This window comes from Pleurodeles waltl, chromosome 6 (assembly GCF_031143425.1).
Source record: "Pleurodeles waltl isolate 20211129_DDA chromosome 6, aPleWal1.hap1.20221129, whole genome shotgun sequence".
Lineage (NCBI taxonomy): Eukaryota > Metazoa > Chordata > Amphibia > Caudata > Salamandridae > Pleurodeles > Pleurodeles waltl.
In genome coordinates, this window is record NC_090445.1 from 857,157,056 (window position 1) to 857,180,346 (window position 23,291).

General features: G+C 43.5%; 1 protein-coding gene across 1 annotated transcript in view; it reads right to left on the reverse strand.

Annotated features, from left to right (window-relative positions):
• Nucleotides 1-23,291, reverse strand: part of SLIT1 (slit guidance ligand 1) — a 687,657-nt gene that overhangs the window by 516,711 nt on the left and 147,655 nt on the right. The gene's annotated exons all lie outside the window — the stretch shown is intronic.

Sequence of the window (23,291 nt, forward strand, 5' to 3'; positions counted from 1 at the left end):
CGCCACTCCAAGGCACTCTGCTCCACTCCATGCCTATCTACTCTCCTCTACTCCATTCTACTCCAGTCCACATGACTCCATGCCACGCCCCTCCACATCAGTCTAGTCTACCACACTACTCTACTCAAATCTATTTTAGGCCATTTCACTATATGCCACTGTACTCTACGCCACTCTACTATATGCAACTCTATTCCACTCCACACCAGATTACTCTACGTCAGTCCATGCCATTTCTCTCTACTCTATGCCACTCTACAGCATTCCAAGCCACCCGCTGTACTCTATGCCACTCCATTCTATGCCACTCCATTATACACAATGCCACTTCACTTCATTCCACTCCACGCTGCTGTACAACATGGTTAAAAGACATTGGCAAAGTCAATAGCTTTTGTCGTAGGTGAAACCTATTGGCTTTGCCAGTGCTTGTTTTAAACATTTTCCAGCTGCCTGCATCTCTGTTGTTTAGATCTCATCTAGACACTGATTTATAGGCCAGGGTCCAAAAAAGTGTCATATTATCTTTCAGTTGTCCTAGGTCACTCCCATGAGGTTTGCATCTGTCAGTACACATAAGATGTGTATTTTGGTAATAACAGTTTTTGATCGTATTGACCACTCATTATTTAAAGTTTTTTTTTTTTACCTTGTGGTAAATCTTATGAACATTTAGACATATAGACTGCAATAACAATATGGCAACAGACTGCATACGTCGCTATTCACTCGTTTTCTTTCAAATTTTAAAACAGGATCAAACTGCTAACAAGTGTTAGTACTTGCCCCAAGTACCTCCCATCCCAAATTATTCCTATCACTGAAACTAACTGTTGCACGTGCATCAGCTTCTGCTATCCTTTTCCCGAGACCCCAAACGTGACTGAATAATGAAATGTACTGCACCTGTTTGTGGTGCCTTCGGGGCTGCCTATAGCAGACTGTGCAGTGAATGTCTGTGGAGCACAGTTTGTGGAGAAGGTGGGTGTAAGCTTTGGGTTAGGACTTGAAAGAGCTGCCTGCTAAACTTACCAGACATGAAGAAGGGGCATGGCTGGACAGCAAAGTGCCCCTTGACCACGTTTTCCTTAGTTCTTTGTCAATCCACCGCTCTTCTAAACACTTGCCTGATTGCCCACCTACTCTGACCTTAATCCGTGAAAATGGTGATTGATTTACATTGGTGGAGCATTTTTTGGAAGAATTAATTAACATATGTTTCACAGTAGTTCACATTTATAAGAAACGAAAACTACCCACCTCGAATTGTATGACATCCCTCTTAAATGGTATCACTAAGGTTTTCGCTAGAATAGTTCTGGTGCTTGTCCAGGTAAATTGACAGAAAAGGTTGCACATGTTGTAAGAAGGTTTCAGTAACTCTCATAGCATTCACGATTAGCCTTTTACATTCAATAAACTACATAACACAAGCACTGACAAAGCTAATAGGTGTCACCTTTCGCAGCTGCTGGCTTTGCCAATGCCTTTTGGTTATGCTGCACAGTTTCTGCAAGAGGCGGTGGAGCATGTTCAAAAGAGAATAAGAGCTGCTATGGCTCGGTCCCAGGGCCCATGTCATGTTGCGGGTACGTGCATGCAGAATGGCTTGTGTGTGAACATGCGTTATTACACATATTTGCCTAAAAAATTACACGGGTGCCTCTTTTTAAAATGTACCAATCAAAGATGGATTAGTGAATAAAAAATATAAATAGTAGCGCGAAAGTATGTTTTTAAAGGGGGAGTGACCGGCAGAAATATGTTGCCTGGTCCTCTCCCTCCAACAAAATAATGTAAAATAAAATGTTTGATACAAAAGAGACAATGGATATGGGGGTGAGGCAACAGAAGAGTGTGTGTAGGAAAGAAATAGGGCGTGGGAATGAGAGGAGAAAAGCAGCACACAAGGTGAGCACACTAACGAAAAAACAACATAAAGCATGGGCGAGGTAGGGAATTTGGTGGGGGGAGATGCACAGGAAGGAGAGCTTGCGACATGAGGGGGATAGCAACACAGAGGATGCGAGTGGGTAATTGGCAAGGGGTGAAATAAACCAGTGAGATAGCTGGTAAACACATACAGTCTCATGGGGCCCGTAAGCAAAAATAAAACAGTTAAACAGGAGTTCCCCAAAACTCCACCCAATCAAAGTGATGGTCAAAAGGCTATTCTACAGGAGAGGGACAAAATCAAGTAGGACAAATGGGGACATGGAAAGTCGTTGAAAAAGAAGCGAGCAGATGAGAGTGACAACCAATAGTAAGCAATGGGAGGGCTATATGCCATTTTAAATTCTTGATAAGCCCACAATAGGTCTTGTTGGCGCAATCAAAAAATTGTCCTATGCAGGGGGACAGTCTGTACAACTCATTTGTTGATGATTCAGATGTTTTCCAGGTCAGTTTTTCTGGGCAATATGAAAATAGTAAACTACAGTAGGTGCAGTTAAGGGCCCCTTGGGTGCTGTAGGTCAGTTCTTGGTTATGAGTAGGTTTGGATAGTGAGACTCTAAGGGGCATATTATTGGGGACTGTCATGCAGTGGAGCACCTTGCTGTGCTGCACTTCATGACAGGGAAAGGCCAGGAACACATTCTGTTTAAATACATTCCTGCCTTTTCCCATGCACTGTCGCCGTTTTGGCCACCTAACACCAAAGCAGGCACCCGGCACCAAGGTGCAAGGGGCGTCTCTGTTACATGCAGGATTGTTTTTGTGCAGGAAGGGCCACTTTTCCTGAACAAAAACAATCCCCGAGGCTTCTTCCTCTTTCGATGTGTGCTGCAGAATGCAGCACTCACCAAAAGAGGAAAAAACGAAGAGAAATACAAATATTTCTCGTTACGCCTCTCCTCTGGAGGCAAACCTTTTTAGCGCAGTCCAAGGTTTACCAGTTCTGGTAAATCTGGAAATGTGCCAAAAACCATGGGAGTTGTGTGGGAACACCAACGCAATGCCTATGGAACACCGCTCTAGAGCCGAGTAGGGCAATGCAGCGGTTTGCGCTGCAAACATGAGGCAACCCGGCTCATAAACACAGCGCTAGAGGTCTCAGTTTCTTAGTGTATTTTCAAGTAATCTGTTGACTGACTGAACAGTTCAGTTTCCATACTTAAAATACATCAATCCATAAAGCTTTTCCTGTGAGTTATGTTGTATGCCTGCCTTAGATGTGCAAGTAAATCTGAATTTACAGTAGTAAGACATCGTTACTCCTGGGAAAAATAGCTTTAAAAATCACGTTGATGAATAAGCCCGTTTTACTCTTAGAAATTCAAGGGTAAGTTAAACCAGCATCTTTAGGTGGGGGCTAAGCAGGAAAGTAGCATGTGTAACATAGATAGAGTGTATTTTACATATGGAGCTGATGTGTTTGAAAGTTTAGAAGTGAATGGTTTGAAAATGTGTTCTATGGTAGGTAGAGGTAAAGCCTGTTAAAAAACACACACTCACCAAAATGTTGTAAACTGTAAAGAATGATAATTTACATGCTTTTAGGAACCCTTTTGTGAGAAGTAAGTAACAGGTGCACACGTTTCTGGAAACCTCTCGGTGTGATCCTATTAGTAACATTTCTGTGGTTTGTGTTGAACCCATACTTTTCAACAAATTAAGCCACTACATTTAATTTGAGGTGAGACCCATATAAACAAATTCTGTATTTCACCTCAAATGATGTAATGCAGTGGTTCTCAACCTTTTGACTTCTGTGGACCCGCGCTTTACTATTACTGGAACTCGGGGACCCCCACCTAATCATTATTGAAAAATTGGACCACCCACTGAGTCATTACTGAAAGCTCTGGACCTAATCTGTTAATATTATTTAATTTATTTAATTTTCTAAGCAGTCGCAGGCCCCCTGAGGAGGCGTCGCAAACTCCCAGGGGTCCCCGGACCACAGGTTGGGAGCCACTGATGTAATAGATAATTGTTTTCTTTTTCTTCCCCCTGTTTTTTGATGTTTATGCTGTAAGTGAGAAAAATGTTAGTTGTTAGTCAATGGGGAAGAAATAGGAAGGCCCAGACTACATAAACTATTGTGCTGGCACTCACATATAAAATAGATTCAAGAACGTTTGATTGTTAAAGGTTTGTTGCACTGAAGGATTCTGCTTGCATACCACTAAATGGCATTTCACTGTGTAGTGCAAAACCACTGACAATGAATGTAACATGTGTATTATGGTGAGGAAAATGAAGGAAAAAAAACCCTACTAGTTAACGTAAATCCACATGTACTAACATTATGCAACTTAGTGCAGCCTAGCATTGCTGACATTACTAGCACCAAATAAAAACAGGTGCAAATCATGTGCAAAATGTGGGATGGGTGACGTGTGTGATTTTCCAATGTGCAATGGGTTTAAACATCGTGGAAAGTGCAACTATTATGTGATTTACTCTTTGGTCGTCATCTGCTTCAAGACAGTTGTCATTGGGGATGTCCCCTAACTACAAAAGCCAAACAAGATCCTGCGTTATAGCCCTTCCATAGTGGTGCAACGCTGAATCACATTTACCATTTGTGGACATGGCATTATTTGAGTTTGTGTAGCCAATGACATTATCAGCACGAGACCTTGTAAACACTGTGCTGCACAATTTGTATACGCTCCGCAAGACAATGCATCTGGTGTTGTGCAGTACAGGGTTGCGTTGCACGAAGAATTATAAACCTGGCTCAAAATACTCACAAGTGGTCCATTTTGAGGATGAGCCAGTCTCTTGGTCACCAAGGGCTCAGGCTGCCTGACCTCTACTTAAGTGTCAGGTCAACTCTCGTTCTTTCACATGGCATATACATAGCTAAGTGATGTTATATGAGACTTTCAAAACAGAGTTTAAGGTAAGGGAGTAGTGATAAAAAATACAAAGCAAAAGGCTGCATAGTCTTTTACTTTCAAACAACAAGCAAAGGCAACTTTATAATTTGTAAAAAGTGAGTGCCTTTGCAAGGTTTTTTAACCCTGGAAAGTAATAAGCACTGCACCACCAACCTCAAGAGTGTTATGTTTAGGTGAATTTTATGTTAGAAAGATTACTGTATCAAAACATTGATTCCGGCCCTGTGAATATGTACCATAAGTTCTGGGCACCAGCAATGTGAAAACTGTAAGGCACTGGACTACAAATGAATAGTACAGACTATCTTATAAGCACTTTTTGTGACAGAAGTGTTCTGAATCGCCATACGCTGATATATTAGTGCTATCTGAACATTTCAAATAAATAAATACTACAGTTTCCAGCAGCTACTCAGAACAAGCTATTTTATGGTGCCTAAACCCTCAAAAATGAATGATGCACTTTCTTCAGGATCTTCAGTTAGGTACTGGCCTGGGAATACCCACTGTTCCTTAAAATATGTGGTAACGTCCTCAAACAGATTGCTAAAACTCTTAAAAATAAGCGCTGACAAAGCAAATAGGTCGAGCCTGTAGGCAAGCCATTGGCTTTGGCAATCGGGTGGGAAAGGCTAACTGGGGGCAAGATGAGTTTTAAAAAGCACGAGGAAGAGGACAGCACTGGCCACTTATTAGCACTTGTTTCCTTCTGTCGCGGGGAGTAATAAACAGAGACAGAGGTGGGTGGGGGAGAAACAGGGATAGGTAAAAGAAGAAACAGTGATATGTCAGATGGGGAAAACAGATGGGGCAGTGGATGAAAAGGAAGGTGGCGGGGGAGAAAAAACAGGGACAGGATGGGGAGAAGGTAAAAATGGTGCTACAATGTGACCAGCGTTGGCATGCTAGCACTTTGTTTTAGAAGAAATAGTACCTGAATCACAGCATGGGAAGTGGATGGACAGGAGAGGGACGCTAATCAAACATAATTAATCTGTGCTTGGTCCTTGTGTCCAGTGCTTTAAATGGGACGGTACTGAGTATCAGCACTTTTCTATTCTGAGAGGGAGAGTACCTGCACTTCTCAAGAAAAACATAATACTTTTAATTGGAGAGTACCGGTACTTCTCAAAAATAAGCAGGTACTCTGGTACAGAGTGCCTGCACTTCTGTTTTCCCATTCCAAGCACTGCCTGTGCCATGGAAAGAAAAGGAAGTGATGCATGTCAAGGCCTGCCCAGTTAGAAGGCAGCAAAGAAAAGCGACAATGATGCCAACGAATGGTGAGCAATGGGTGGGTTCCAGGCCATTATTGAACACAAGGGTCTTGCAAGCGAGAGCCCATGCACTAGAATCTGCTCGTGCAGGTGAGACCTGATAAGTAACTAGGGCATCACAGCTATATCTGTGCCTAGTGGTTCAGTGGACTTACGCACCCACCCCAGGGATCTGTGTTAAACCTCATGGTCACAGGAACCCTGAAAGATCCCCTTGGAGTCGAGATCGATAAAATCAGTGCTGTTGAGTATCATATTATTCATTTGCAAAGGTTGAACGCGCTCTTTACAGATGCATAAGTTATAGTTAAAACACATCTACTTTGATTTTAAACGTTTTTTTCCAGATTCCGTCTGAGGCAGTCACTCGGACTATATAGCTGAGCGGCCTCCCCTTCTCTCCCCGCACATAGTTTATTTCACAGGTGCAGTAAGGGCTGACTTTTACCCGACAGCGGGTGTTTGCCCGGCACATTTGTGATTGCGATGAATTAATGACAAAGGATGGGCTTCGTTTCCTGCTTTGGCTCTGTGCGAAAACAGCAATTGTGCGTCTAGATAATGCAGGCCGCCCCTCCATTGACGCATTGTGCAGCCCGCCGTGTGCGCACAAAGGGGGTTGGTTGGTGTCAGGGTGTCTGTGGCAATATACTAATCACCTGTCTCGTTTCTGTGCAAGGGGCAAGCTGCCGAGAGAAAGGCAGCTTTTCACTGCCAGGGCGAACAAAATGGAAAACCAAAGAAATATCAACCTCTAATGAAAACAGATGAGTTCCGAAGGTAAACGCGCCAGTCACTGCAAAGTCAACGTCCAACGGCAAAAATCCAGATCAAGCCCTCGGTTGCCGGGGCAACGCCTGGCTTAAAAGCGGGCCCTTTTCAGGTTGGCTTGGTGTCGCTCTGTCACTGCTCGGCTCCCTTTATCTCGCGGACAAAACGGTGCAAGCAGTCTCGCTCATTTGCAGATGCCACCCTCCTCGTCCATTAAATCACTGCTCTCCCTCCTCCTGCAAACTATGCACACCCCATGGGAGGGGCGGAGCGTGGCGGGATCAACCGGTAAGGCGCTCTTCTCCATTAGTTCAAGGCAGAAGCCAGACCAATAGGGCTCAGAATTCACAGTCACGGGACACCCTCACTGGCAGTCTTTGAGTCCGGTGTCTTCTTGTGACCACCACCACTGCAAGTTCAGGTTGTTTCAGCACAGAGGCCAAGTTCAAACTGTAAACCAGAAGCACTAATCCCCTCGCCAGCCAGGACATGGTTCTGCCTCTAGGGCCCAACACCTTTGACAGCACAAAGAATCCTTTAAGTCAGGGGTTCTTAACCTGTAGGGTCCGTGAAATCAGGGGTTCGGCTACTGTTTAGAAAATGAATTAGTATTAGCAGAACATTTATATACACATAAACAACAAAAGTTCAATTTAAAAACATATATATGTAATGTAAAGTAATTTGAAATCGGAGGCTAAAACTTCAGTTGGTATCCTTAGCTTGAGTTTTAGGAGCTTCACAAGTACAGCAAACAGTAGCACAGACAATTGGTGACCTCAAGTTAAGCACTGTTATGCACTGTCAAAAAGACAGCATGCAGCACGAGCAAAAGACAAATGATATGCTAGATATGATAGGGTCTTGCATATCACTTTGTCTTTTAGAAATAAATACACATTTTGGAAAGCTCCATCCTTTCCATTACAATGACAATTTTTGTATACATTTCTGTTTGTGAACTAAAGAAAACATTTGAGATTTTGGAGGTTCAAATCATAGAAACTGCTTAGGCGGGGGTCCCCGGATTCCAAATGTGATTCAGTAGGGTTTCACGACTGTCAAAAGATTAAGAACCACTGCTTTAGGCAGCCACTGGAGAGTCCCCACTTCACTATTGCAGTCTGCATTTAGTTAAATGTGCACTTACCTTGTGTTCTGTTCTCTTTGCACTACAGTGGTGTCTCCCTCAGACACCCCTTCCCACCTCCTGGTGTCTGAAGGCACAAGCTGCAGAGCCACGGGATGCTGGTGCCAAGGAACACCAGATGGTGAACACCCCCAGACTCAAGTCCAGGCTCCAATTCCATCTGATTAATGGCATAACTGAACTTCCCTGCCCTTGTCTAACTACTGTCTTACCTCCCTTTCTTGATTACCTCGCTATTTAGGCTAACCTCCCACACTACCCTGAACCTCAAAACTTGGCACCCAGGGAGAAGATATCTCTCTTGTATGTATGTATCCATATGGAATTTCTCTAGTGTACACCTAACAAAATGGCAGTGCAGAGATGTATAGGGTTAAAGACCAGCATAATGTCAACGAGTGATAGGAGATGTGCCTGGGTGATGGAAGGCTAACGCAGTGTGATGTAGTGTTCTTTAAAGACACAAGTCTTCAACTCTTCCTACAATGGAGCACCGTTAGGGTAGTCCTGATAGATACGGCGAAGTTGTTCCAGATCCTGGGTAAATAGATGGAAAAGGCCTGAGGCCTTATTTACAATAGATAACCCAGCACTGCTCCATATAAGATAAGAATTCCACCAGGGCACATTCTTTTTTGTTCCGCACAAACTTGCTAAGCCAATGAACCTACAGCTGCTACAGCAGAGTACTGTGATGTGACCGCAAGCCAACACATTTGATGCCATGTGCAACACCAAAAGAAACAACTAAATACTGATTGTCTAACATCTGAAAATCATGCCTGGCTAACAAGCATGATAAGAAGGGCATTTCTTAGCTCAATGAGAACACAGTTTAAGCACGGTCACATTGCTGATACCTTTGTCCCTGTATGGTAGAGTCATAATCAAACCTAATCTGGATTTATTCTGTCTGGTAATGCAAAGGCTTGTCGTACACGGGATGTGGTTCTCTGTTCATGATATTTGATGACAACAAGTAATGCTTAACTTCCTTTTATGGAGACAAATGGCAAAATGTGCAGTTGGAGATTTTTATATACATCTACCTATAGCTACAAAATATTTGCCATGGTGCAAATGGGAAAAGGTTGGGTTAGGAGGCCTCCTGTTTTGTATTACTCATTTTTTAAAAGAACAATCCACACAGTGCACATAAATATTGATCAGAGTCGCATAAGGAGACTGGAGCATTTTGTAAATACATAGGGGGTTATTCCAACTTTGGAGGAAGTGGCAATCCGTCCCAAAAGTGACAGTAAAGTGACGGATATACCACCAGCCGTATTACGAGTCCATTATATCCTATGGAACTCGTAATACGGCTGGTGGTAAATCCGTCACATTTGGGACGGATTACCACCTCCTCCAAAGTTGGAATAACCCCCATAATCTCTTCCGAGACAGTTTTTATAAAGTCTTTTTGTCTATTAGCATTTTTCCTATATAGTGACAGCGCAATCACATCTTTTTTTTCCTACACGCAGGTGACACTACTCCTTTGGATCACACCATTAATGGACTCCAATAGGCTCTAGATGTGGTTGCTTAATACCGCTATCTTAATAAAAGCCGCTGTCATCCTCATCTTGTGCCATGGTGCTCCAAGGGCATCCAGAGCAGATTCCACTGGGTTCAGCACTCATACACACACAAAGTCCTATTACTACACATGAGTTACACACAGTGCTTTAAATGGGCCTGTACTGTCCGGTACTGAGTACCGGCACTTTTTTATTTTGAGAGGGAGAGTACCTGCATATCTCAAGAAAACGTAATACCTTTAATTGCAGAGTACCAGCACTTCTCGGAAACAAGCAGGTACTCTGGCACAGAGTACCTGCACTTTAATTTTTCCATTTCAAGCACTGGTTACACATATATTACACAGGCACACACTCACAGGCACACATGCACTTCACAAACATAAATGGTGTGAGCTCAAAGTTCTGAGTTTTTCACGTAATAGCAGAACTTTGTGCAAGAGGAGCAAAAAAGCCACACTCACACTGACCATGAGATTATAAAACACAATATGCTGCCACAACTGCCTAACGTGCTAAATCCAAGCCAGGAACAGTAGTGCTCAGGCCACTCTAAGGGAACACAAAGTGCACCCACCAGGTCACAGGACAGATTCTTGCCCTCACGTTGTCACGGACAGACTAGGCCTCTGTGACCATGCTAGGTGAGAATGACACTAGGTTAAAAATAAATCAGTATATAAGATACACATATAGTCAGACGGTCGGAGCGGGGTATATATTTGTATATCATGCAGGGTACATTCCCATTCCAACAAAAATAAATCCTAGCAGTGCACAGTCAATTTTCTTGATTCTAAATCCTACCAAAATACTTGCTATATAGCTCTATCTCACATGCTAATGATGTTTCTCTCTACAGTTTCCTTCTACAATTTTACACCTTCCGGTTGCATGCAATCCTACAAGGCATCCTCCCACTATATTCAAAAACCCTGCATGAAAATGTAACCTGGACTGAAAACTTTCAATTGTTCCCTCTTCTTTCCTTATTTTGAATAACACCCGCCTTATCCCCCCACTCTGCATACCTACTATAAACCTCATGCCTGTCACTTTAATCTTCTTTATTCTATCTCTGCAAATTGCCCTCACCTCGTTTTATTGAGGAGAGTATCTCTGCACCCTTACAATACATCATCTTCTCCATCTCATCTACTCATACGAATAACTTTTACATCACCTCATATGTCCCCCCACTATTAAGCACACTCATCTCCTATTGATGTAATCTACCATTAGGAAACAGGAGAAAATGCATAGAAGGATTTTCTTGAGGGCAAAATACTAATGGCAAAACCCAACAATAAACACACAACGGATAATGGGAGAAATGCTTGCAATTTGTCAAACTACTGGCAATCACTCAGGGTAGCATCCCAGCCCATTGTTCTTTTGCTCACAATTACATTTCGTTTGGACTCAGCAATATGAAAATCAGTCTTGATTCTGCTTCTGTAGGAACAGTCCGGCCCGGGACTCACTTCCTATACAACAAAGGTGGTGCAGCACCTCCTGTCTTTATTCTATTAAATTCTCAATAGCTGCCTGTGGGTTTACAAGTGAAAGAGGCTGTGGCACATGGTGGAGAATAAGCGGTGATGGACTACTAAGGCCTTCATTATGAGTCTGGCGGTCCTAAGACAGCCAGACTTGCAGTGGCGGTCGGACCGCCGCGGTCGTGGCAGTCAGACCACCACATTACGACCGTGGCAGGGCCATTATGGTCCGACTGCCAACAACGCCAGGTTGCCGCCAGTAGATAGCTTGGTGCTCTCTGCGGTTTTAATCCACCAGGGTGAAGCTGCGTGCAGCACCGCCTTGGGGATTAAAACTCCCCAATCTGCCAGCCTTTTCCTGGTGGTTGGACTGCCATGGAAAGGCTGGCAGAATGGGGGTGTCTGGGGCACTCTGGGGGCCCATGCACTGCCCATGCACTTGGAATGGGCAGTGCAGGGACCCCCATGGACAGCCTTGTCACACTTTCCGCTGTCCGAATTATGGGCAGTATAAAGTGCAGCAGCTGCTGCTGCACCCACCGCACCTCCACATTGTCGCTGGCTTGTTTACGAGCCGGCATCAATGTTAAGTCCCTGTCTCCAGCTGGGCTGGCAGGCAGAAACACTGTTTTCACCCACCAGTCCAGCGTGAAACTTGTAATAGGGCCGGCGGTGTTCCGTCCGCACTGGTGGTCACATGGCAGTATGAGTTTGGTGGACTGCCTCCTTCCCCCACCAAACTCGCTATGTAGGCCTAAGTGTTGCAACAAATCTTCCATTGATCGGGCCTTGTGAATTGGCAGAACTCTAATAACTAATGAGACCAGTTGATATTTTGTGGCACATCCTCAATCTCTGACCATCGTGCAAAAAGATAACCGTGAGAAGTTATTTCATGTTCTCTGCTCTGAATGATCCATTCTGTCGGATAAACATAACTTTACCTGGTCCTCAGTGGGACTGATTCCAGTTTGTGAGACTGAAGGTGCGTGGGTGGGTTCCAAGTATGAAAAGCCGATGAGTAGGTTTTGTGACAGGAGATAGAATATATGCATTTTATTCTTTTTGGATGCACAGTGCTCACAGTAAATGTGACCAATTAGGACAGAAGTGTTTGCAGACACTGGAGAAGGTACCTGGTCTGGTTAGGAGGATTGTCAATAACTAGATCCATTATCGCTTGTTTCTTTTGTGTTTTTTAATAATATTGTAGGCTTTCAAATGTGTATTTGACAAATAAATGTACTGTATGCAAATTAAAAGAAGACGTAAATAAAACACGCCCTGTACAAGAAGCCTAAATCTTGAACTATGACTCAACTTGAGTCTGTTCCAATATATGGATCAAACCCCTTGAGCACACCGACCGATTTCTCTATGCGCTTCTCATCTTGGTACATTTACCAGCTGAGCATTAATGCACTGGAGATGAGTGCAGCAGGCAGGAGTGCAGAAATGTCATTAGACCTCACTGCAGAGCCAAGCGGCCTACAGCAGAACACAAAGGCATGTTGGGAGATTTCCAGCTGACTTCTGGCTCCTTATCATTCTCTCGCTCTATGGCCCATATTTATACCTTTTTAGCGCTGCATTTGTGTAATTTTTTTACACCAAAGCTGCGCAAACTTACTAAACAATTATGGCCCATATTTATACTTTTTTTGCGCCGCATTTGCATCATTTTTTGATGCAAGTGCGGTGCAGACTTACACAATATAATTGTATTTTGTAAGTTTGCTCCGCTTTTGCATCAAAAAGTGAAGCAAATGCAGTGTAAAAAAAGTATAAATATGGGCCTATATTTTGTAAGTTTGCGCCGCTTTTGCGTCAAACAATGAAGCAAATGTGGCGCTAAAAAGGTATTAATATGAGCCTATGTGTCTATCTCTTTATATTTCGCTCTCGCTCTTTCTCTCTAAAACTCTCGCATTATCTATCTATCTATCCATCTATCTGCCTCTTTCTCGGTCTCTCTTCCCTCTCCTATTCTCTCTCTTTCCCTGACGCACACTTTCTCATTTTTATTTTTGTTCCCTACAACTCTCTCTCATTCTTCTTCTCTCTTTCTCTCTCTCTGCTTGTCCCTTTCTCTCTCCTCCCTCTTTCTACCTCTCTCTGTGTTTTCCTCCTTTAACACAGTCCTCTCGCGACCTCTGTCTCTACCATTTCTTCCTTTCCTTTTCTTTCAGACATTTTAGTATATTTATCTCTCCTCTTGAACTCTTTCACTAACAAACACACATTCTTGCCCCCCCTTCTCTTTCTTCGTATTTATTTTTACTATGTCTCGTTTCTCTCCTCTCTCATTATTTCTCTCACACAAGCCGGTTCTCTGTTCATCCTTCCTCGTGCTTCTTTTCTACCCTTCTCTCACCTACACACCCCTCCCTTTCTGTTTATCTCTGTCTTTGTCTTTCTTGCACCTCACTCCACCTCTCTCCATCTCGATCTGTCTTTGCCTTTCTCCGGCCATCCCTCTTTTTTTCCTTTCTCTCTCCCTCGCTATCACTCGCGCTCACACACACTCTCGTTGTGATTTGTCGGATACACTATTCCCTGAACGGGACCTCAGACACCCGACTCTGGCTGTCAGATGCCACAGCTGTTGTTCCTGACAGTGGCTTTTAGCAAACACAGCCAGGGATCTCAGCTCAGTCAGCGGAAAACAAGACAAACATTGTAATGCAAACAATCATGACAACAATGGGGAATGCCCTGTCGCATTGTCATGGTAACTGTTTGCATTAATTCTGCTGCTTAGCTCCTCGTGCACAGCCGGAGCGCTGCTAACTGTGAGGAATGAGCCGGGGTCATATGTGAGATAAAATGGCATTCCTGCACCTCCTCGCCACTTACGGATTGCGCTAGATTCGCCTAGTGCTCCGATTCATGACACATCACGGGGCCCGCTCATGTATACCGTGTAAAGAGCCTCATTTACAGTGCAGCTCCTCACAGCAATAATACCGCACCGGTAAATACAGATACCGTGGGTCGTCCTGTTACCCAAGGGTAGTTTAACAAATCATTCTGGGTTCTGCGTCTCATATTTGGGAATACGGCACTAATACAATGTGCTTATATTGAGCCGGTGATTGCCGGTCGGGGGCATCGGTACTTATTTTTGGGGTCCGGCATTTTTTTTTTTTTTTATCAAGCATTTACTGCAAGCAAAATACACTGACGGGCACAAAGGAGGAAGAGAACAACGAAAAAGCGTCACAGAGGGAGAAAATAGAAAGCTGCAAGAGTGGGCTGAATGGGCAGGGAGTGGCTGTAACTGGGTTAAAGAGGTCCGGGATGATGTTAGAATTAGGCTGCCTCAGTATTCTGTGCTCGCACATTTAATTGCAGCAGCCGCAGGCTTAAGGGCAGGACTTTGGGCACTGGCACGTTTTTATTTACAATTAACCACTGCTTCCCAGGTGTGCAAACTCGGAATGTGAGTGTTTTTCCCACACAGATTCTGCCAGTTTTACCTGATGAAAGGCGTAAGAGCAAAAACACCGAGGTCTGTTATTTACCGCAAAATCCAAACAGAGTCCTGATTCGGGTACAAACTTTTGTGAAGCTCTCCCAAACATCCATGTACCGCTGTGCACAGCACAGCATTTCATTTGTTAAGCAGTGCTGATATCAGAGCACGTGTTAATCCCACGTTTACAACACTGGGATCCTTCTTGCAACGTTTTACTGCATCCTTTCCTCACATAAGCCATCTTCCACTCTCTGATTGGACCCATCGAGCATTCATTCATCATGGGACCAGAGCGCAAAAGAATATTCTTTTTTGTTCACTGTCTCTGCCCAAAAGCATATGTATATGTTTTTCGAGCTATACTATCGCTTTCATTAATTGTCCCTCGTTGATTTTTCCTTTCCTTTCTCCTTGAAGCAAGCACACAAAATGTACAAGCGCACTCTTTCTCTTTATCTTTGACTGCAGACTTGGCACAGACATTGTTCCAATAAAAATCTGTTTTCTGGGCCAGAATGTCAGTTTCAGGGTTAACAGATGACTTCACGTCAGACACCATAGAGACACTTTTTATCCCTCCATTTTTTCAGGAAGCTGGTAAATGGCACGTTATGATGTACCACTTTATCAGTGTTCTTTAAAATGGCTGCTCTCTGATATGGTCTATATTAATATCACTTAATTTTAAAGAAAAAGGCAGGAAGCATTGCAAATTCCATCCGAGGCTCAGAAAACTTTGCAAACCATTTCTTCACTGGGTTAAATAATATTTATTTTCCCATGCTAACACTCTTTCAACACTTCAACCGCATGAAAAAGGCAAGCAAAAGAAAGGAATTTTAAAACATTCTAGAAAGAAAGAGAGCCCGTGGAGCGCAAGGGCAACAGCAGACCACTCTGCGAGAAGGAATTTCATGTTTACTATAAACTTTAGGGGTTTTCAGCCTTGCAACGATCCTTTCATTGCTGTGATTGGATTCATTATGGTCCCCAAAGCCTTGCTAATTGTCCGGCAAGCGATGACATAATCAGGAGCGCGAGCCCTTCTCGAGCGGCCTACGCTGATGGACCGGTCAAGAGGGATTCAGACTTGGGAAGGGTTGAAATGAGGAGGGGAGAGGAGCCAGGCCTGCCTATGTTCAATGAATGAAATGCAAGATGGATGAGGGAAGGAATCCCCTGTCATACTCGTCACTTCCGGTTCAGGATCTCTGGAGAGTCCAACTTCACTGTGTGTTCTACAACGCCCATAGCCGCAGGATTGCACAGGCTACCCACTGCCTTCCTCAGTTTATCCAGGTTCCAAAGACTACAGGACCAGCCTCGATTGAGAATTCTTGTCCTGTTGTTTTTACAAGATCCAGAAATCGCACGCAGTTACAGAAGAGGGGAGAAGCCCACCTATCCATCAATCTCTGAGAGTTGCAGGAAAGCACTTTGAAGTAACTTGTTTCACACTGGGCGCTACGAGATAACCAGCTCCCGCAGTCACATACATGCTGAAGTTACAAACGAGCAAACGTAGGGTTTAAGAAGAACATACCTTGCAAAGTAGGAAGGGTTTAGTTAAGTGTGTTGTTGCCTGCTGGGTTCCTTGGGTTTTGCAGTGTTGAAAGATTTTGTCACTCCTCAATTAAGCCCCGAGTCACAGCCAAACTGACAGTATTGTCTATCAGGCTTGCTTAGACTAAAGCACTGGGAATTATGCTCTATAACCCCCCTCGCCTCTGTGAACTTTCCAAAACCTGAGCACACCAAATCTTTCAGTTTATTTGCCGCCCTGACCCAAGTGTTTAGAGCGCACGTGGCTCCATATGGAAATTGTTAGGGTTTTTATCTAATTTTACACACTTTCTAAAACAGGGCCTATGTGAGGTTTGCGATCTAATACTGGAGCTGAATAATAGTTCGTATAGGTTTTAAAAGTTCATCCAATGAACACAAACGTCACAAAAATGAATGCATTTTAAACCGTTGAATGTTACAATAGAATCATTTTTAGCGATTTATACAATGCTGTCCAGAAAAACGTGCAATACTTCATTTGAGCACCAGCATTCTTTTTTAAGGACCAACACTTATCTTTCCTCATCAGACTTTGACCAAGAACAAAAGAGAGATTAAAACACACAAAGCAGAAAGAAGGAAAAAGAAACAAAGAAAAGCAGTGACAAATGGACAAAAGCAAAGATGATAAGAACCTTCAAGAATGAGATAAAAGGTAGGGGGTCTCTGGTGGTGAATGAAAGAGGCATGATGTGGAATCAAGATTAAGCACCTCTATTATTCAGCACCCTAAAGTTCGATAACACCGTCCACTTGCCTCTAAGCAAAACTCTGGACCCCAGAACCTATGAATCAAACAACATTAAAGCTGTTTGGTCAGCAGGGCAGTAAATGAAGTGGATTTGTCACTTATCCAACTAGCATTGGCAAAGCCAATACATCTCAACTTTGAAAGACAGAGCAATGCATGTGACACATGCAAAACGTGCACACCTGACAGACAAGGTTGCAATGGGTTTTCTTTTCAAGAAAACCCATTCTTTCACGGCAGTGGATGCACATGCATGTGCTTGATGCATGTGTACACATGGGTCATGACACATGGTGGCCTTTAAAGGTTGGTGTTGTAAAAAGGCAGGAAGTCATGTTAGAAAGATAAATTCAAATGTTAACATTTTTTTTTAATGCCCATGGAGCATGAGAAAGCTAGTGAGTGTCCTGGCACCACTTCGCAGTTGCTGAGCCCTCATAAAAATAATTAATTAACAAATTGTTACACGGCCAGCAGGATGGTGAATGGGACAGGAGCTGGGGTGAAGAGCATCATTGGAGAACGAAAAGTGCACATGTAATAAAGAGGAAAGAGGGGGAGAGAGCAAGGAAACACAATAAAACACATACCAAAGGAGGGCTCAATAATAACATTTTAAAAAAACCTCCCCTCAAGTATGTGTGGAAGAATACAACTCATCTAATCAAATAATGTAAGGTGAAGAAGCTCCCGGCTGAGACAAACAACAGAAGCGTCTCCCCCTGCCAGCAGCCTCAAAAGTTGGAAAAAAAAAACAATAACACAAAAGGTTTATTATTGCTTTATTTTTCAAGTTTGGCGGGGCTGAGCCTTGGGGCTGGGGCCAAGCGCAATGGGGGGACAGAGAGATGGTAGTGTGCACTGCCATCAGTGCACATCTGGGTTTGGCCGGCCATCTCAGGTCGGCCAAACCGACATGCACAGCGAGCTGTCTCCAACGCGAGCTGCGTTGGTGGGTTGGAGACAGGAGGCACAGGCTCCCAGTCTCTCTGGGAGTGCAAAGCCAAGGCACGCCGACCAATCCCGATGCTTCTCTCATGCTGCCAGCAGCATGAGAGCAGCATTAGGATTGCCCGCAGGGCACTGGAGCCTGCAGTGGGGAGGAGCAGAAGAGCGTCAATGCGGCGGCCGCAGGTAAGTTCTTTTTATCTTTTTTTGTATCCTCTGTTTGTTGTGTTTTGCTGTTCATGACATCCAACCCCCACCACGCCCGCCCCCTGACATCAGCTGCTACTGGTGACAAACCACAAGAAAATGGATTGAAATTAAATCTATTTAATCAAGCACAGACAGCCAAGATAGACAACAAAGTTACCCAATAATGAGCAGAGGTTTGACTCAAAGCCCTCCATAAGTATTTATTATGTATTGAAAATCATAAGTCTACCAAGAGAGAACTAAAGTTGTCGGCAACAGACCTCAAAGTAACCAAAACGGTAAGTCTAATTTGACCCATTTCATTACAGCACCATTAAAAGAATGTATGACATTTTCTGGAGCACTTTTTACTTTTCATGTTGCTAAATGCATATCTGTTGTTCCTAGCCTACCTTATTCCGCTTAGAAGTATGTGTGAGCAACCACGCTTAACTTCCCACAGTAAGACGTGTTCTACCATGCTACATACTATAATATCCACAGTTTACTTACATTTTTTTTAACTCTGCCATCCTGGTGTAATCACTCTTCTCACTCATGAAGTTTTATTTTAGGGGGAGGCTGGATAATGCACAGTAGTACGTGCTACAACTATACTTCATTTTTAGCATTGGTTGAGACAATCCTGTTTCTGTAGAGTTTACATTGGACTTAAGTGAAACTGTGCAAACTAAAACTAACACAAGAGACTTTGAGAGGTGGTAGCCAGCATCTAAATAGCAGTAATCCATCTTTGCTCTGTTCTGAGGTGGCAATGTGGTAAAGAATATTTACCATATAATAAAGTGGCAATCAACCCACAAAGTCCTTGCCACAAGGTGCTCTACACACAAATCCACCTCCACATCTTTGCATGTTACTTATTTATTCATATGTGGGACATCACCTATTCTCACTTATTTATTGCTCCCCGAGTTTCCTTCACATGTTTATGATGCCAGAGAATGTCTGGGACAGTCCTGTTGTCCGGAGTTCTCATCATCCCTTAACGTCGCCAGCCCATGCTTCAGTCTCTGTGTAAAAGCCATGTCATTAAATTTTCTCCCTGACACATCCATCTGCGAGGTCCATTCTTCCTTGCTTCCTGCCCCCTCAGTTCTCCTTCTCACCCCTTGCCATCTTGCTGGGTTCTGGTGCCCTTTCTGTAATGCCTCTACTCAGAGCCCGGCTGTCTGTGGAAGGACATCGAGTGGTGGAATCAATGCAGAGGATGAGGGGACGGGGAATGTGGCAGATCAAAATAGTAGGTCACTGTTTCTCTATCCCCTTTATATATCACTTTCTATTTGATATCACAACACGTATAGGAATGAATTAAGGGTATCCACTATAAACCACATTCGAGCCACCCCGGTCCGCACTGTTTGTCTACATTAGAGAAATAAAATTGCTAGATGTTGTGGAGTTCTGCCTGATGTGTCTAGGATGCTTCTTGCATCTATCGCCATCAGTGATATTCTTACTCTGTATTTAGCTTCCATTGGCAACAGACTTTGTGATCCTCTTCTGATAGCATGTAATTACACTGATTTAAACATAACAATTTACATTCCTTTCCGTCCAGCACTTCTAAATTTGGCATTAAACAAAAACTCCAACTCTTTTCCTCAAAGTGCAAACGAAAAGACGTAAATAAATGTTAACATTTTGCATATTCAATTAGTAAAACAATGAAGTAGACAGTCAGTAAAGCAACTGTTCACTATGGAACCACTGTTAACCTGATAGTACAACTCAGTGTACCAAAGGAAAAAGTCATATTCTGAGATCACCAATCACCACCCCAGTGTGCTTTGCTGTGCTAGCTGGCATGCACCATTGTTAGAAGGAAACCAGCTTCCGCATTATTCGCAAAGCACCCATTTAAGGACTATGGAGGCAAATTGTGACGTTGCCCCAGGCACAGCTACAGACACTCAAAACCCTTTAAAATTGCTTCACAAATGATTCTGCTATTATACAATAAAACAAGCACCATTGCATATTGTTGCTACTACTTTTAAAATGGTTTCATGCGCAGTCAATCATTCTGGGATCCCTCCATTTGGGGGGTATTGAGGCCCAATGGAAGGAATGTAAATGTTTCTCACTTCCGCTATTGTAAAGGTGGGTTTGCTGCAGATCATGCACAAGAAGGCATGGTGGACTCATTCCTACCCACCTGGAGTGATCCTTGTTACTTGGCGTCAGTGTAAGTGGAGATGAAGGGCACGCAGTCCTTTTCACATTAAAATTTGTATGTAAGTCTTTTCTTCTTCTGTCTCATAATGGCAGGAGTCACTAATCTGCCCCTTCAAGGAGTCTGGAGAGGCCTCATGAAGTTCTGCAAGGGGGTATCCCAAGACTTACAAAAAAGTGGGACAGTGATAAAGCCATAGGAGGTGAACATGGTACGTCCGGTGGCTTTTCAGGTTTATAAACACGCCCACATGCTACCGAGCAAATAATTGCAAATTCCCATTCTCATATCAGCTGCGGATTCTACAAGAACACCAGGTAGTTTTGCAATTTTTGCTCCACTTTAACAATACATGTTGCTTCTGCATGTGCTCTGCATTATTCACGTGTCATTGTTGCATGCACCCCTCAATTTCACCCTGGTTAGTCTGATCCTTTCTTCTTGAGAGTAAGACAACATACCTCCCAAAGCCTCTTGTCTAATAAGGCTGTTCGCCAATGTAGCGCATGAGTGACCCTCGCAGTTCACCATTTGTACAATTCCACGCATCAGGCGAAAGACGGCAAAGAACATCCCGTGCATAATCAGTTATGGGAAAATCTGAGGTGCTGTGATCAGTCTGAATTGACCGGCATTGCACCCATCTTACAGCCCATATAGCTCTAAACAATCAATAGTTCATTTGCCCTTTAAAGTGCAAGAAGTGAGTAGAGTTTCATGTGTATAATGTATCACCAAGCGCCAAGTCAAAGAGGTACTCACGCAGAATGGTGCATCCATTATTTCCAAAGTAACAACAAAGAATTAGATGTACAATCCCAAGCTTATCTTGAAAGGGTCTGAACTGAGCAAACCAACGCCCCCCCGTAAGATGCAGAAAATGAGAGCTGTCTCATTTTTAGATTTACTTTGCTGACTGATCAGAGTACAGAAAATAAAATTAGCTCAGTTCCTCAATGAAAAGGATCGGCTGTGCAGATCATAAATATGCATCTCCAGATGTGACTGAAGCATCCAGGCACTTAATATTCAAATGCGGTTAGCAATCCACTCGAGGGACGTAGCCTCCTCTTGTCCCATGCTTCGGAGGGAACAAAGCACAGATGTTCGTCCCACACATGTGGGTTGACTACCGCTAATGAGAAATGCAGTTAAATGTAACTGATAAAAATCAAAAAGAGATCCAGACACTCAGCACCTCAAAATGCCTGCACGGAGGCTCTGCCGCTGGCCTATTGGTGAGACTCCCTACAAGGGGTAAATATTTTGTGATAAAAGCTGGTGCTCGTGGCAGCTATGCATTTTTTATGTTAGTCCAGTCTATACAAACAGAATTATTTACCGCAGTGCTGCTAGGAAACAGCCAAGAGCCATGATAAAAGTATTGCAGTAAAGAGGTATGTCCGATTGAAAATGGATGTCTAGTGGAAAATAAACATTCCGGTCGCACCACAGATATGCATTCCCTCAAGAACCTTTTTTTTCAATTTTCTTAAGTCCTCAGGAGGAGAAAGTAACCTCTAAATTTGATGTACATCAGGCCACTCTCGGTCTGTCATTCCTGTTGTCATGCCCCATGCGTCCTTATTGATGTTAGTAGCAGCCAGGGCTTGGTGGGGGGGCTGCATTAGGTGTGTAGTTTCTGCTTGACAGACCCATGTCAGGAAATGTAAATAAAGAGAAGGCTCTGCGTGGATGTAGGGAGGATTGTTTTTCTTTTTTCTTTGTGAATCTTAGTTTGAAACTCTTACAGTCCAGCAAATAAACTGCACTTTGCCATTTGGAGTGTCCATGCCTGGCTTATCAAAGGACGCAAAGTACCACAGATTGAATGAATGCTCCAGTTACAAGTGTATGCAGTGAGCTGTTAAAAATACTTTGGTTCCACAATAAAGCATGAACTGTTCTATCAAAGTGTAGCAGTCCAGCTGATCCAGACATGATCTGCCTATTAGAGGCCACCTACTGCCCCATTCAAAGTACCATGGGTCCCTTATAAAGGCACGCATGCACTTTTTTGTTCACCGCTCTAAAGCATAGCGGTACAGGTGATAAAGACATACCCTGTCCATTCGCAGGTATGTACTGTGGGAGTCATTATCAAGGCAGGCCCTATCCCACTAAGTATAGCAGTCTAGCCGATGAAAGCAGTTTCCATCCTTAGGAATCCATGCACTGTGGGCCACTTTATAAATGCATGCAAAATTCACCAGGGGAATAATGCAGGCCCCTGTACACCCTGTGGTGCAGGGGTGACCCTGACTCTTTAATGGGACCCCAAAACTACCGAGGACCCCCGTTCAACCCAAGCCCAATGTATATCTGTGAAATATGAGAGACTCAGGGGTCCCTCATCACATTCTGCCAGGGGGGCTGAGCTTTTCACCTTATGCCACTGCTGTCACTAATGTGTAGTAGTCTGGCTGATGAAGACATGTTCTGCAGATTAGAAGGGACATTCTGCCCCATTCATAGTATTATGTCACACTAACGTACAGCAGCTTAGCTGGTAAAGGAGTGCCCTGCCCATTAGGAGGTATGCACTGTAGGCCACTCTATAAATGAATGCTCTGTCCAACTGAAGTACATCAGTCTACTGTTAAAGACATGCTTTGCCCTTTGAAATACAGGTCCTATCCCATTGAAAGTATTATTGGTACTGTCAAACTAAAGTTTTTCAGGCAAGCAGTTAAAGGCAGGCTCTCCTCATTGGAAGGGACATACTGTCCCTTTAAAAAAGCCACAAACTAGCAGACTAAATTATAATGCTATAAATGACAAAAGCATACTCTGCTCTTTGGAAGGTTTCTACTGACCTATTAACGGTATTATGGAATATCCTGTAAAGGCATGCACGCTTCCACTAAAATAGAGCAGTCCAGTTGACATGCATTGTCCCATTAAAGAGGTGAAAGTGCATCTGAAATGTGTGAGTCTCGGTCAGGGCCACTGAAATTATGCGGCAGGGGGGGCCCAATAATGTGGCAGGGGTGAGTAAATTATGCGGCAAGAAAAGACAAATTATGCCAAATTATGCGCCCCATGTGATAGTATTACTTCATTTTTTT